The sequence below is a fragment of the Ostrinia nubilalis genome, chromosome 1, assembly GCF_963855985.1.
Source record: "Ostrinia nubilalis chromosome 1, ilOstNubi1.1, whole genome shotgun sequence".
Lineage (NCBI taxonomy): Eukaryota > Metazoa > Arthropoda > Insecta > Lepidoptera > Crambidae > Ostrinia > Ostrinia nubilalis.
The window spans coordinates 4571641-4589190 of record NC_087088.1 but is presented as its reverse complement, the minus strand read 5'-3'; the positions used below and the strand labels follow the sequence as shown (position 1 = coordinate 4589190).

The 17550-nt window shown below is 35.3% G+C and overlaps 1 protein-coding gene across 6 annotated transcripts in view; it reads right to left on the bottom strand.

Annotated features, from left to right (window-relative positions):
• The window catches only part of LOC135086014 (myocyte-specific enhancer factor 2), a 69385-nt gene extending 57976 nt beyond the window's left edge, over positions 1–11409 (bottom strand). For all 6 annotated transcript variants that reach the window (XM_063980820.1, XM_063980968.1, XM_063980888.1 and 3 more), the window contains exon 1: positions 11197–11409. The gene's annotated coding sequence lies outside the window, so the exon portion shown is untranslated. The remainder of the gene's footprint in view (positions 1–11196) is intronic.
• Between the last annotated feature and the right edge of the window lie 6141 nt (positions 11410–17550).

The window sequence follows — 17550 nt, the reverse complement described above, 5'->3', positions numbered from 1 at the left end:
GTATTTTAATTATCGACCATTTATGACTTTTTTCTTATAACTCAATAAACTGTTAAACAGAATATTAACAGTTTTTAGTTAAAACTTCCGTAACTTAGATAATATTGAAATAAATTTAAAATCCTCCAAAAAGTACAGTCATTGCCCATTACTTACACTAATTGCCCACATCAAAGCACAGTAATTGCCCAGTATCTTAAAACAAAATAATCAATTTTAAAATGACAAAATTGGCTTTAAATAAACAAAACAAAACATTAAACTTAAATTCTAGTAGTACAGACTTCAAAATTACAAAATAAATTGCGTTTGGCCTTATTAACTATATTATCAAATATTTCTTGAGCTGATGTTGATGAGTCAGAATCGGTAGAGACAGAATCATCTATTTCAAAACATAGATGACACAAAAATTTGAATTTTATATGTATTTATTTTTTTATCTTCTTTGATATCAGTTCAAGTGGTTGCTCAGAATGTTCAATTAGCTGTTGGTTATTCTTCCCTAAAGTTGTATCTATTTCCTTACAATTAACATTTTCACTAGTAGATTTAACGTAGGATTTTCATTTTTTGTATTTGCGTTTGAATTTTTATCAATTTTTTCAAGCCAAACCATATTTTTCAGCAATTTATCCTGTAGATAAATTGTTGGATACCATCTTGTACAGCTTCGATCGCTTTTTGCAAATTTTCTATGCTATATTGAACTTTTGGAGTCTTTGGCATACTGAAAATGAAACATCAATAGCCATTTCAATATTTATGCCTGTAAATTGCAAAACAAGTCTAGCAATGAGCAACTTAAACACTGCTACTGCATGGTGGCAACACTCTAATAATAATTGTCCTGGGCAATAACTATACATTAACATATGGCAATAACTGAAATGATGGTGGGCAATAACTAAAAATATACAGATTTACGTGCAGTGATTACCCACCGTTAAAATGACCGTTAGAAATCAAATTTTATCAGTTATTTTCATTGATAATGGAGAAAACACTTATAATTTCATCATGACTATACACCATTAGTTGAATATTAAATAACTTGCAAAAAAAATTTAACCTCTAAGCAAGTAATTCCTTAGTGAAATTGTTAAAGTCTTTATCTGTTTGAGTAACATTTTCACCCGTCTTGACAAAATCCGCCATAACTGTTTATTTTAGTGTTTCCTATTGTAAATTTTAAATCTACTGTACATTGATCTCGGAGCCATCTACTTAGTAAATTCAAATCTAACTAGAGTGATTCAAAGTCAGCACCTGACAATATTATTCTTAAAGCGGGCAATCACTACCAGTGGGCAATCACTCTCCGGTTTACCCTACCTGAATACTTACCTTAATATTTGATAGACTCAATTAAAGTTGTACTTATGTAAAAAAAGAAAAAATGCCTTTAATCTTATCAAAAAACAAATTCTCCTAATAAAATAGATTCTCAGATAAGTCAGGGTTTTTATTATCCTTCATTACCTTTTTTTTCTTGCATACAGAGTAAACAAACCCTTCACCTTAATGCTAAGTAATCAATCTATAGGTACTTTTTACACTCACCACTAATTGGTATCAGGGTAATTTACTTACGAGTAAATGCATAAAATAGTTTTGTAATTTCCTATAAACACAACCCTCCGAGGGAGAACGCAAAGGTTTTCAATTTGAAAACTAGTTTCTAATAGTTTTCAACTGGAAGCAGTTTAAGTGGAAAATGATATGGGATTCTACACGTGATGGCTTATTTACCTTCGGCTTATTTACCTTTGGAAATGGAGTTAATTTGCCGTAGTTACTTGTAGGAATTATTCATTAGTTTAAAATTGTATTTTGTTTTCAAAGTAATTATTCTCTTTATTATAATTAATTTAGTTTGTAAATATGACATTTAAAGGCTTGAGATTTGTCCTTAAAGTTTCAATTTTCATTTACGTTCCAAACTTTCTCATTCAGAAACTGTTCGCGCTCCGCAAACAAATTATCCCAAAATAAAACATGAATCGCTACCAAATATTTACTAGACTAAATACTCACTCTACAATAAATAATTGTAACCAAAAAGCTCTTACTGGTCGCGTCCGAGCGATCCTTCCCATTAAAGTGCTGGGAACAATCCTCAATATTGTTAGTCGGTCCGACTGTGGTTTAGGCATCACATTAACCATTTAGAGTCACGAAACACGTAATCATGCGCTGCGCGGTCGAAGCTTGGTATACAAACGCAATTGAAAAACGGTATCGATAAAAACAATTGCAAGAACGGTATCGGTATCGAAAAAATAACGGTGCATTTAATTTTGATGTAATCTGGAGGTTAGCGGTTTGAATATTTTGCGCTAATTAACAAACAAGCTCAAAGCCCAAAGGTCAGAATTTTGCGTGATGTCATAATACTTATGCAGCGTTATTATGTATGTTACTGATTGTGATTTATCATCTCCTGTTCGGTTACCAAAAAGTCAGTTTTAAATTATTAATTAAAATATGAAACAATACCACAATACTGCCTTGGAACTAGAGATTACATTTACTTGGTACTGTTAGAAGAAGATCTTTATTAATATATTTTCATGTGAAGTAAAAACCAGCCGGAAAATACGGATACGTAGAATTACGGAAGGAAACGTACTGCTCCCTATCGGACATGAACCGCTTGACATTGAAACCGCATGAACACAGCTGTACAGCCGAAATTGCGGGTGTTACTAGGGCTCCCATCGATCCCTAGAACGGGGTCGGGCCACCCCCTGACCTTGGGGCGAGGGCCCCCGATGGCCCCCGAAAACGCCCGACTCGTTTCATTCATCTCGACCCCCGCCCACAAGGATTTTGATTTCACGGAAACCAGACACGAGTTTTAATTATGTGAGATTTGTCTCATTATTGCGACTAAGGTGCAATTTAATTATCGTTTTCAGAACGTGGGTGTTTATGATAACGCGAAAACGATTCGGGGAAATTGATGTACGAACCTGATTTTCATCGTATATTTTTTATAATTTCCCATCTCTAAAGTAGGGCTTCCCTTTATTAGACGGATCTTTTCCACCGTTCTTACTTTTTTCAATCTGCCTACGTACTTTCAAGACGTCGAGTTTATGCAATAAGTCTTCATTATAAATAACCACTCGCGCTATTGAAAATAATCATACTTCCGTACGAGAAATGAGCATTGTGATAGAGTTGTTGTTTTGTATCATTAATAGAAGATACGCATTTCATAACAAGGTAATGAATACAATGCAGGGTCACCTTATCATTAGTTGCAAATATTTGCTCGCGACCTTAGGTGTTTTCTGCATCCCGAAGCGATGGGGTAAATAAACAATGTATTATCGACTTCTCTCTCAGATGTATAGGTGTTTCTTTTACGCTTCAACAAGATAACGCTTCATGTAAACCATATTTCAATGTTCTGTTATAATAAAATACGTTTTATGTTTATTACAGAGGCATTCAATGAAATCCAAAGAAAAGGTTGTTGATGACGCAAACCTGTCACAGTTTCATGGACACCTGTATACAAGAACAATAAAATGTATAATTTTGCTATTCCTTATAGTAATCTTATTACATTAATTACCTTATTTCAGATAAGTTAGTTCGCAGCGTAAGTAATTGATACGTACATCAATGTCATATAAAATAATTAGTTAAACTAATCATTGCATTTAAATTTGCACGATAAGATTGTATAAACTGAAAGTGAAGGAAAATTTTAAAAAGCAGTTTCCTTATTACGTTTGTTTATCTTAAATACTATGTAAATTTTTCAGTCAGCAACATGATTGTTTGCTATAAAATTTTTGTTTAATTGCATCACAGTGCGAATTGCAGTTCTCGCGCGCGTGTAAGCGTGATCTACTGTTTGCCTGTGTAGGTATTTGCTCAAACAGTATCTTTGTGGCCCGTATTCATTAGTGAACTTGGGTGTTATCGTGTGTCGCGGCTAATGGCGGCATATCAAATATTGACTGTTTCGCTATCGCATTACGTCATCCGCGGAACGCTGTCAATGGCAAAGAAACAAGCACAGGTCTCGTGCAATCAAAATATGCGTTTCTGGGCCCAGTGTTTTGGAATTTGCACTTTTATTACTCTGACTGACAAAATTAGGACATTTATGGCACAAAAAGATATTACTAACCTGCCTCTAGCTAGACACTAAAAATATTTGTCTATTATGTTAGTTAAGATCGTACACACCTCTTTTTCTCTAACCCAAACAATTGTTATTAAGGCTCTATTTTGCCTCTAATTTTAGCAAGTGGCGTAGCAATTTGTATAACTAAACAATGGAGTGAAGAATTTGGTAAAACGCTATAATTTCTGCTAAAGCATAAACGCTCTTTGTTTAGAAGTTTTCATACACCAACAAATAGAGAAAAAACCGGTTTACATAGTTCATATTTAAACAGATGCATTATATTGATGACATTATTTTTTCTACAGAAAATGAAATGCATACTTTACATTTATTTTACAAGATTGCATACCCTAGTACCAGAAAGCTATCCAAGGGCGATGATAGCAAGTGATAAGGGAGGTCAAGTGGAAATGGGCCAGAGTCATGAAAAGTACATTCTTATTAAGTGCTATATTGTATAAGACAACATCATACAAGAATTTTGTAATTTTTTTATCAGTTTATATGAAATTGGAACGGAAACGCATATGTGACAAGCTTAATAATAAAAATAGCATAGCATACATATTAAAAAAAGGAGATGTGCAAAAACTGTTTGTATATTTATATTTTTATCTTTCAATTAAATAATGATATTTTAAGATATAATGAGAACTAAGACGTCAACGAAAAAAACAAATGACTGTGTAAAAAATAATCAGTAGAGATAATATTGTCATCAATTGATGTTTTTATAGGTACTTAACTAAGTATAATGATTTCCTAATTGGAAATTGAACTTGTTAATTGGCCAAACATCTTATTGCTCGTCGGTTTGTGAATGTCCACTCACTCACTCATTTCGTGAAATAATCATGTTGTGATAAGGTCGTTGCGAGGCCATTCGAAAGTCCTTTTTACAGTTGATTAAATATCGATCAGTTAATTCAGAGATGATTGTTGGAGTGACCGATCTGTTTGGTGTTAGAGACGGACTTAATCAACTTTTTCCTGCGCATATTTTGAATCTGCAAAAAGATCGCAAAGATTTTCGGAGCAGATGAAATTAAATATCTTTTTTTTCTATGTCCCGATGGAGTTTGAAGGTATTTTCAGGAGCAAATTATGTGTCAAAAGTGTTTTCACCACAACAGTTCAGGCGACAACTGAGTCATAACTACTGACCCTCAAATCTGCAATCCAATACTGACAACGTTGGGCTAATGTCACCTTAATTATAATAATATTCTCATAAACAGTTCCAAAATTTTCCATGCTCCTTTGCACGGACCAAAGCATGGTATCCAAGTAAACTCGCTAAGGTTAATCGCTGCGATAACCTCGCCCGCCGGTTTGGCCAGTTGCGCCGTGCGTTTTTACATACGTTTCCTATATGGCCAATCTAGAACGCGGTCTAATGTAGGTAAAGCACATCAGACTGTACAGTTTCGTTGAAAAATGACACCTAATACAACAAAATAAGATCCTGCAGTATAAAACTTGACGAGCTGTGAGAGTCTACGCACTTGTTTGTGATTGTGGCCGAGTATTTTGTAGATTTATGTATGTATTTTTTTGTTTTGTTGTTGTTTATGTAGCAGCGGTGAGATCTGAAAATTCATGTCTGAGGATCTTATAGAACAAGGACAAGAATAGCCAAATTCTCGGCCAAAATAGACATTGAAGTAATATTATAGACGCATTTTCGTAAAATGTCTCAGCCACTGAAGACTACATCCTAATAGATGATAATAAAGTAGCTGTACTTTCGTTCTGTACTATAGTAGTTAGTAATTTTAATAGCCGTGTATTAAGAGAAAATACTGACTCGGTATCTCTACACAACGATAAAGCAAGCTTACCGCTTGCACTATAAATTCCCAAAGGGGCTGATTGCTGATGATTGAAAAATTTTAAAAAGAAAAAAACATTTTTTGTTCCGAATTTGAAATTATTGTAAAAAGAAAAAAAATTAAATGACAAAGACCAAAGAAAGTAGGAAAAAGAACCTAAGATGAGCCTATTGAACGAACTTCTACTATGTCGGGAGGGTGAGGTGGGGGGCGAAGGTTATCAGTCCTGATAAGAGCCCATCCATCACTAGCGAGCAGTGGGACTTCGCCGAGGAAGATTTTTGTTTCCACAGTGATCTATCACGACCCGGTGTCAATATTCACTTAGGTTTTGACAATCTGCATGCTGGCAAAGGAAAATAACTTTTTTGAAGCAACCTCCGAACTGTAGGCAGCTGCGACGGATTTTTTTTCCTATTTTATATATTCATTATTATATTCATAGTCAACAAAGAATGAAATCATAAATTGAGAATTGATAACCTAAAAGACAGAAATCATCCTAGTTAATGTATCAACCATCCATAGAGTCACTTCTTTGTACTCGTATAACAGTACACGTCATCCTCAATGAAAAAAAAATACGAGTACCAAAAGAAATGTAACGTACATTCTAAAAGTGTTACCTAAAATGTTCCAACATTTTGCCGACAAACCGCACAATTCAAGAGGAAAATCCCAAACTACCAAACTAGTACCTTAACATCCCCTAATCCAGGATTTTGATGGCGCTATTACGAACATTACAGGCTCTAGGGGCGTGTACACTTTCAGCATCTTCTCGGGTTCAACCTAATTGAAATATGAACTTTGTACTGAATTCCGTTGAAAATCTTCTTGCTGAAAGAATGTTTTGAAGAAATCTTTTGTCAAGGATAATTTTGCATTTACGACAATTCTCAAGTTTTACAGCAGTAAAATTGATCGTTTATTAAATTCGAAGAGGTAAAAGCTCTCGTCGTGGAATGCTCTCTTTACAAATAATATTTGTCAGGAATTCATATGCGATTCGTAAGATTGGAATTCCGTTCGAATTCCATGTCGTGGATTTGCAAGTCTGCAAGTTGCACGCTTCGGACACATTTCTCCGGAGTTGCGTTAAATATGCAGCAATATACATAGTGTTCGGAAGACGGCACTTACACTAGACACATCGGTATATTCTGAAGTTATAATAGATAAAATTTTATTGCTATCAAAAGTGATAACTGTGACACAAATAAAAATGGATGTAATATAAACAAGAGAACAAGAACTAATATTTTCTAAGGCACGACTTCCAATTTATTGATATCAATAACTGGATTTCAATTGAATTGAAATTAAATAATTGCTAAATCGATTATCCTAAAAAACTATACATCACTCCGAAAAAGTGTCAATAAAAATACAACTAAATACATTGTACAGTACGTGAACTGTGAAGTCGGCGAGATTGTTCAAATTACGTAACAACTCGTGACTCTTATTACTAACATCTCGACGACAGAACGTCGTAAATTTATAGAATTTGCCACGCGAATTTGATCTTTGTCATCCTTGACATAAGGTCTGAAATTTACCTCCATCACCTCATAATCGCTTCCTTACAGTAGTGACTACAAACACGCTTGTCCTAACACATTGGTGGTTGGTCACATATTATTGCTAGTAATGTTTGTTTCATTGATCTAAGCGATAAACATTGTGATATTACTTATCGCTCTGGATATCAAAGAATTAATTTTATAAGAACTCTCTATCTATTGCTCTATTTGCTTATTAGTTTGTCTTATCGATGTTTTATAAAATACCCATAAGTTGACAACTAGATAAAAGTATCGAAGTAAGTTAGGTCAAGAATGTTCCAATTTGCATATCAACCACAAAAACACTACTCTGTTAAATTTTAATGTATTCATCAATTTCAAACCTGAAATGCATCCCAAAAGAGTTATAAAGCAAAAATAATATAAAACAACAAAGAAAACGGGCATCAACTGCGTCAAATCTTCGATCCACATAACGAATGTTGACTTAGTAGCAGAGGTCGGCAGTAAACCTTACAATATTAATGAAGAACACAGTCGCGCACGCATATCTCGGAGCCGCGCACACACACATCAACAAAAAATATCCATACGAGTGCAAAAACCGCGCAGATGGCTCACACGCATCGGCCGCGGGCAAAAAGCGACCGGCTTTGGCTCATCTTCATCTTAGTCTGTGGCATTGCGCATCATCACTTGTTGACTGTTTATTAAATTGAATTCAACGTTTTCTTTTCGCAATTCTTATACAAAAAACTCGTCCAACTTTTTGAGGTCCTTTACTTTTAGTTCCAGTTCTAGTGGGCTTGCGATGTCAGTTTTTATACTTTCGTTTTCCTTTTGAATTATTAACGACCATTCCGGTTATTCAGCTTCGGAGAGTACCTAACATTTAAAGCACGGTTAATTTGTTTAAAGGTATTCATTGTTCCAGCATTTTCCATTTCAAGTTCAGGTGCGTAATTTTCACGTAAAAATTCCGAGCTCGCTTCAATTTTGAATAATTTCTCCATACCACTCTATTCGCCCAGAACTCGTGTAATTAAACCTTTATTATCCCTAACCCGCACCATCGCAATGGTAACTTGTTTTTAATTACGTTTTAAGTACATTTGCACTTATATCATTCCCGAGACGATGTTCAACGCGCTGGTTATCTTTTAATGTGAAGTCATTACATAAATACTGTCGAACGTCTACAGCCATAATGCTGCGAGCATTACCATGTTGGAATTGTTAATAAATTTAAGCTTCCCAAACATGGTTTGGTGAAAATCTTCCACTGCTAAAGTCTAGACTGAGAAGAAAGCGAATCTAGACAAACATTCAAATCCTCCCGAGCTTTAATTTTGCTATAGGTTCATAATTTTTATCAAACTTCTTCAATATATTCAGTTTTGCACCGTAAATGGAACTTGTTTTGTATATTTGCACAATACGAAGGTCGATTTTGCGAAGCATTAACAACGATGACTTCCGACCCGAATGTAACAGAATTTTAAAAAAATATTACGTGTTTAATTCTTCAACGTTGTTTCCATTATCCAAATGTCTTGTTAAACAAACATAATTACAACAATCGAGATTCATTTATTTTTAATTTGTAACAACTATTTTAATTATACTATTAATAGAATAGTTAGACCAGCTTATAATTATCCAACAACATCGTTAATAAACTCATCAGCGTTTGTTTGTATTTTGATATCTGTTGCAATATTATGTTTATCTCCAGCTGTAAAATAAAATAGTAATAAAGATATAGTTATGGTAAAATAAGAAAAGGCGCCTTTTAATGTTGAATCATGTTTCATATTGAGAGGCTTAAGTGAGGTGGAATGGAGCAAATTACAATAAAGCTGTGGTGCATTTTCCAATCACAGACGGAGAGTTGTAGGGCAGGTCATGGCTGAATGCGTAAGCATAAACGGATGTGCAAACGATAACATTATCATCATAAGAGCCTGTTATAACAGCGAGAGCAGTTTAAGAGAAATTTAATTAAGGTTTCATTATAATTATCTTGTTCATATCTCTTGTATTTAAACAAGAATGTAGCTAGACTGGTAAAATTTTCCATCGTAACGTTAACGTTTTGGTACAATTTGCATGTTTATGAAAATTCATTCATCATACAAATTGGCATTGCAATGATTTGCGTAAATATTGCAAAACTAAAGTTCAGTGTCATGTTTGTCTGCAATGTAGCTTCGTCTGGCTACCACTCCGAGTACCAGGCTAGCAGCGAATCGCGGCGGTGTCACGTTACGCGGTGGCTGTTGACACCAGCGCCTGATTAATATTTATGATACGACTGAGCATCTCGCATGGCCGGTTCGCTCAGTTCGCTGCGAATTATCTTCGTCCCACTCGCACGCACAATAAACATGAGCATGAGAAAGAGCGAGCGAGCGAATACATATTATGGCGACCGCTCTTTCAACATTCAACTGTGCGTAAGTGCGAATGAGAATCCCAAATTTTATTATTTTTTTAATTTTGTTTTTGCGCTCGTACACTAGTTTTTGTGGAAACATGCAACCTTGAGTTTGGAGGCAACGGTTGTAAAGGTTTTGCTAGCAGAACATTAGAAACATTGAAACGAGTCCAAAAGAAATAATGTGCGATCAGTGATATAATGATCAGTCCACTTGCAACTTTGGTTCTTGAACTCGTTTGTAATAAATTGCATATCGGTGTCAGCCCCACTGACCGTTCCGATTGCAAGCAAGAACTGAGTATGTGGAACGAGGCGTGGGACCAACGCTTCGAACCTGACCGTATCGAGGTATCTCAACCGGACAGACTTGAAACGTCTGCCATAAAAAATCAAAGGCTGCAATGATCTGGAAAATGGTCGTGTAGAAATTGCATCTCAGGAATTCAACAAGTGTACCTCTTCGGAATTTTTAGACCAGTGGATCATGCTTCGTCATTAATCATTCCTGTAAATTGTTGTTTCCTCATATTTGTCGCCTCAATATTTGCCAGCGTTACTGTTTATGTTCATTTGAATTACTCATTGAATCGTTTCATTAGTCAATTACACAGTCAGTCTCGCTAATTGAAACGCATCCAAAAGTGCTAGGCTGATCTCCTTTCTTAAGTGAATAAGTCGGACTTCACGATCTATTGTCTTGTAAGATTCCAATTCGAACGGTTTATAAAATATTTATAAGGCGTATCGGAGCGCAATAAATTTTCCAGTCCCTCGATCTAGTGTCTCACATTAGCTGCATTATCAATTTATTTGCGACACCATTATCGTTGTTTGTCTGGACATTTTCCGTGAGCTCGCGCGCTCCAGCACCGGCCGGCATTCGCGAGTCTCCGCTTCAAGGTCACGTTATCGCGCTATCGGCAGCCCTGAACCAATCCAAGGTTATCCGCTGGATATCCATTGCCCAAATGTCAGCTCCGAGCCCAGAATCATCGACATCGTCACCTCCGCGACACTAGCAACGTCCGTAATCTTACAGGAACTCGGCAATCTCGCCGCGCGCCGTCCGCGTCCTTATTGTTAATTTGCGATTGCGACTACAGCGCGGGCCGGACGCGTACTCTCGCTTTTAACAAGCAATACGTCTACAATCAAATTAGCGGCATGTTTACATTTTATAAATAGAGCGCGTTCACGTGGCGCCGTCACGAGATAAGCGTCCGACGACTCGATATGATCACTCACCGTGCGCTGTTAACATCCTCCGCGGCGGGGTATCGGGTTCTCCGTCACACTGACACTCGAGCGGGAACTAAAGCACTCACAAACGGCGCACTGAGTTCGGCGGCACACGCGATGACTGCACAGAGCGACACCCACAACTAGAATGCGGGCGATTCAGCTGGCGCGGGGCGCGGGGGGAGACCGGCAGCGACACACGGCTCATACGAAGGCGCGGCGACTAGGACTGCGGCCGGGCGCGATCGCGCTCCCCCCCATTGGTCGGATGCAGCGTGACGTCACCCGGCGCGACCAATCAGCGCGCGGCGCGTAGTGCGCTCGTCGCGCCGTCAGAGGCGCTGGCGTCGAGGAAGTCGCCCGCCCTACAGAGCTTTCTTCAGCTCTAGGGCGTATGCTTGCCGGGCGGCCAAACCAAAATCAAGGAACTGAAAAATAACGAGTTCATCATCCACCGCATAATGTTCAATTAAGCCAGCCGGGCTTGTTTGTAAATCAAAGTCAGACACATGTCTGAAAGGAAAATGTTTTCCGGAAATTTTATACTACACGTCATAATGTGTTGGGCATTTGCCAAAAAAGGTTAACACACATCGTAATAAGGACAGTCGCAGAATCAGAGCTATAGTAATAAAATATTTCATAAAAATTCACGAGTGACTCGTAGAAAATAATACGTGCTCGTATATAAGAGAACTTTTTTTTTTAAACTTTCGACTACAATTTGCGTTTCGTCAAACGAATTAAATTAAATTTATTTTGATATTTCATTATGATTAATAATTTTAAATTTAAAATTTTTAAAACTGCTATAATAATAATTATTATTCTATCTTATATTATGATCACCCATTAAGTTTTGGATTAACTTTGAGATACATGTTAGGCACAAATTAATTTCACATCCAAACCAATAAATTGTGTAATTTTATACAAGAAATATAAGGAAAATCTATACATCGCAAATGAAAGTGATACTCATTTTCGGATTCCAAGAAAATCTTTGATTTTTTGGTAAATTATTGCTCAGAGCCGAAAAAGGCTTCTTCTTTGAAAGTAAAATTGAGATTCTTATACAGTTAATAAAATTCAGATCCACTATCCTTTTAATTATGCTTCTTCTCAGAATCAGAAAATTCTCATACCAAGTGAAGATGATTTCGGAAAAACTTGTCTCACTACCTATTACGAATTGTAGGTGAGATTTTTTCCGGAAACAGCGTTCCTTTTATATACTGGTCATCACAAAAATCGGCTCACCTACGTTTTACAGGAAAACTCATTTCTACTGACACAATCATGGTGCCCCAACAATATTGGTGTTATTTGAAAGCCCAATAAATATCTTTAAAGAAAAACATATTTAATTTGTTAATAAACGATTAACATAAACGCGATACACAATAAATGTGACTTGAAAAAAAGACCTCACTTTGGCCTCACCTCTGGGATCAATTAGACCAATTTTTATGGTTATAAAACCAAATAATGATCTCACGTGTCCTCTTTAACAGATGGATAGCGTTTAATCCCAACTTAACAGTTTTATAGCCATAAAAGTTGGCTCAAGCGTAACTACCTATTTTTTGAAGAAGTGACTCTGGATTCTTCTACGGACACATTTTTGGGGCAAAAACCTTTCCTTTAATGAAATGAAGTTTAGAACTAGGCTTTTAAATGGTGCCAATATTGGTGGGAAGTGGGGATGCATACGTTTGAAAGTGCTTGTCGCGGGAGGGTCGATTTTTGTGATGACCAGTGTATTACCTTTTTTTACCTAAACAACAATATTCTGTAATCAATTACAGTTTCACAATTTGCTTATAATGTATTAACAATTTAAAACTTGGTTATGTTTCGATGGTAAGAAAATAAAACAGCAGAAAATATTTAAATTGAAAAGTTCTGAGTGGAAAAAGAAGCGAAGGAGAAATTTCAACCTTAGTTCACACAATAATTATATTATTATAAATATTCCAAAAGAAACGTTATCTAAATTCCATTTATTGTGAGAAAAATACAAAACGCAATCAACAAGTAGTCTCTCCATCCTAATCATTTTCTATCATTTACATCACAGATACAATTTCCTCCAACTCCTTCCACAATCATGGCAAAACCGACCGTGAAACTTTAATTTAAAGTTGTAATTCGGTTCTTGTGGAATATCAAATAGATTTCAGGAGGATATGTTCTGAAAGTGGACTCAATTTTTTGGATGGTAGGGATGTTTTTCGAGTGGGGTGGAAATGTTGTTATTGAATCCAACGTGGGCGTTTAATGGTTGAGGACTGAGGCTTGGGGGCAGCTGTCGTCCCCGGGGCCCGGTTTTGTTTACAACTCTGTTTTAATGACGAAGACCTTCGCACTAAGAGTCAAATGGTACGTATTTACACTTAGGAATGTATTAATTACTTTACTTTCCTCTAACACTATTTATCGAAGTGAGTTAGTTACTAGATATGGGCAGACTAATCTCTCTAACTAGTAATAGACCAAGTTTAATTCGAATCAGCATACACATTTGTGTATATTTTCTATTAAAATAATATGTTTTATCAAAAATGAATCGCTATTAAAATGAATTGCTAAGCACGAAACACGAAAGCGGAAAATCTGATTATTTATTTTACCAAATATTCGGTGATGTCACCTTGGGTAAGAGAGAAATTTAAGACTTGTGTCTCGGAAGAATTAGAACGATGAGAAACATACAGCATTCTTTGGGATCATCATGGAATTCTATGAGGATTTCGCAATACTGTCGTGTCAAATAGTAAATTAATATTTCTAACTAAAGATTCTATTCTAATTTGTAACTCTTTTGGGTAGAGTAGACTCAAACCAAACTTGAGGCTTCTAAAATAGAGAAACACGGGTCTCAGCGCGACATTTTTTATATGAGTTACTTATTTATGTGCTCAAGTTTCGGACGCTATGCTTCTAGCCAGCCAGAATTTGACTCTATGAACAGGCGTGATATTTGAAAACCAAGTGTTATTAGTCCAAGTTAAATTTTTAATGTAAATCATCAGCTTCCGAACAATAGTTACCTATGTGAATGGAAAGTGGTATTAAAAGTAATTACTTTACCGTACTATGCCATTAGAATTTTCAATTTTCAAGGCTCGTATGATACTTAATAACGCCATTTATTTTGTAATGATGAAGGTATACAATGAATGAAATGAAAGGTCAAGGCTCGATCACAAGTAAGGCTTAACGTACGAAGAACGGAATGACTTTTTTCAGGAAAATGGCAGAATGCAAATCTGTGACGTCCTTATCAAACTGAGAAACAAAACTGAGAAACATATTTTGTATGCAGTCAGAATTATTGAAAATCTAATTATAAGAAATTAAAAGAAACTATCATCATTATCATCATTATCATCATCAGGTGATTTAGTTTCCACTGCCCGGCAAATTGATGATTTGACCTACACCCCCACGCTAGCTAGACGTGTTGAGGCTGATGTTCGCATATTTCTTCCTCTAGCCGCCTCTTACTTCATCCACGGCAAGAGAAGGATCCTATTCCATTCTTCCAGAATCACACAGCTAAATAAGGGTGATAGTCCCACACAAACTAAGATGGTGTGGAAAACAATAACCGTAAACACAAACCCAACATGAAAACTTATGGAGAGTAACAAATTAAATACCCTAAAGTGTAGGATGTCCATTGATACAGCACAATAAGATTGTGTATTGTTTACGATCCATGATTATTCAATCATAACATCTCCATTCAATAAGTTACAAATGGGATTGTATTTTCCAAGTTTCAGCATCGCTTTTGTGTTATCATTGTTTTGTGAAGTCTAAACATTTTACTGCAAAGAAATATGTAACTTGATTGAAACTTGCTGTGTTCATTCAAGTTGTTGAATTTGGGGGAAGTTTGCACAATTTTTTTTAATGAATTATGCTGCTTAATTTTCAAACTAAAGTTTGTGTAATTAAAAAATATTTTGATGTACAAACCATTATGGATAACCATACAATATCTTTATAAGCGTCACACGCTCAGTATACGCCACTTCAAAATCTGAATACTATACGCATTAAACACCAATTAATTGGTACGAGAAGATACCCTTGGAAGCTATCAGTACCCCCAGCAGCCACAACTTGCTTTACTAAAAATTGTTATAGTATGTGTAATGTGTATACGATTGTTTAATTTACTTCCAAATCACATTCAAAATTTGCAATTCAATCTTTTTAAGAGAACTATTTTCCGAATTCTCACTGAAAACTGTTTTTATGACATAGATGAATTTATAAAATTCTGCCGTGGTAACCATATGCGAATTGCTAATTTATGACATTCTTGTAATTTTGATACTGACATTGTATTCTCACATTTTATTGTGATCATAAAATTGTTTAATTTATTATAATTTATGTGACATCCTAAATTTTAATCCTTACCTGAATTACCTAATTGTTTTAATTGATATTGTAATTGCATTGTAATAAATATTTTTGACATTTAAATTCTATTGGAGGTAGATCATGTAATATTAATAATGACTATTAATAATTTAATAATAATACTGCATGACGACTAAATGTTTGCATATCGCTATGTCGATGAAACATGTTGTTCTCGTAACAAGATAATAACTGAAATGTACCATGTTTTATGCAAATAAATAATTTTGAATTTGAAATTTGAATTTTGAATTCTTGTTAAGAATGACTCCTCCTAAAGTCCTATTCTAAAAATCTCACTAAATCTTACTATTCTAAAAAATTTAGTTCGAAACAAGAGCTTAAATTAACTAAACGTTTTATCTGAGGTTGCAGTAAAATACCAAAACGGTATAAGAGTTGTACGTTGGTAGGTTTTTGATATTTATATTACGCATAAATTATGGAATATTACCAAATTCCTACAAAAGTGAAAAAACCTTGTTTTATCTTCAATGGTAATCATTTAAAAGCAGGAAAACGTTTTTCTGTTATTCGTAACATTAAAGGAAAACTGTTTTGATTAACTGACCAAATACTTTGGCGTATTTTTTTAAATATTAACTGCAATTTAATTAAGATTTGTATTAATTATTAAAATGGACGAATCCTTGTGATTCTCAGCTTATCCTCCCTTAATCCAAATAAAGCAGCGTTTGATTTCATTCCAAATTACATAATGAATAATTTGTTTGGGGTAAGTTAAATTTGTACTGTCGAAAATTCTATACAATGTTTCACTTTTTTCAATTAAGCTGAAGTAAAAATAAATAAATCAGCCGTAAGGTTCTGGTAGAGTAGACTAGAGCAACTCCACTCTTTCCGTGTATGTAGGTACCTATGTCATAAAGGTGACTAAAGCCAATTTTCACCATCAATCCTTAATTTTTAAGTGACCCCTATGGTAACACTTAACAGGAATTTTGTTTATAAAAGGGGTCACTTAAAATTAAGGATTGATGGTGAAAACGGTCATAAGGAACACTAGGTATGCGGACATCTGACATCCGCAGCCCGTCTGGCCACCGTGGGGAGTGTAGACCAAATCCCCTGTTCTCCATTTGCCTCTGGTAAATTATAAGGCGGTGCTTTTTGCTTGTACTATAACACAGTCAGTGCGCGAGGGTAGTGTGGTTGGGTACTTGTGCCGGAGTCACTAAGCGGAAATTTCAAGCTAAGTAATTTTATCTTTTTAATATCTAGAAGGTCGTGCTCCTGTAGTGGAGACTAAATGACCTGATGACGCTGAAACAAAATGACAAAATTTCAGTTATTTGTCCGTCAGACAGATAATTAGAAAATATTAGACTCATATTTTCTATTTTCTTTCATAATTAAATAATAACAGTGCTACATCGAGTTGAAATGGCGCGATACGTCACGCTTGAGTAGAATTTTTACTCAAAAGTGACGTCACGCGACATTTCAACTCAATATAATACTGTAATTATTCGATTATGGAAAAAAAATAAAAATATGAGTCTAATATTTTCTAATTATCTGTCTGACGGACTAAATAGAATTTCGATTTCATAACCCAGTCATCATCCCTATTGGACTTAAACCTTCCAAGTAGGCAGCGCATTTGTGAGGTAGAAATAGTACAAAGTTTTTATCAATTATCAATGGTAAGGTAATGAAAGGTATCCCTTTACAAAAACTATTCTTAACTCCTTTCAGTAGTAATCTGAAACAAAGTTTGAATTACCTAAGATGTTCTAGATTATCAGTAACTAGAATACTATAGTAAAACATCGTTGTTCAGATTTTGTAAAAGCTTATTGCAAATCAATAAGCGATGTGCATTTGTTTCTTATTGATTCTTTTGCCTCTTTTCCCTTCTTTTTCATACTGTAAATAATGAACTGCGTTTTCTTACAG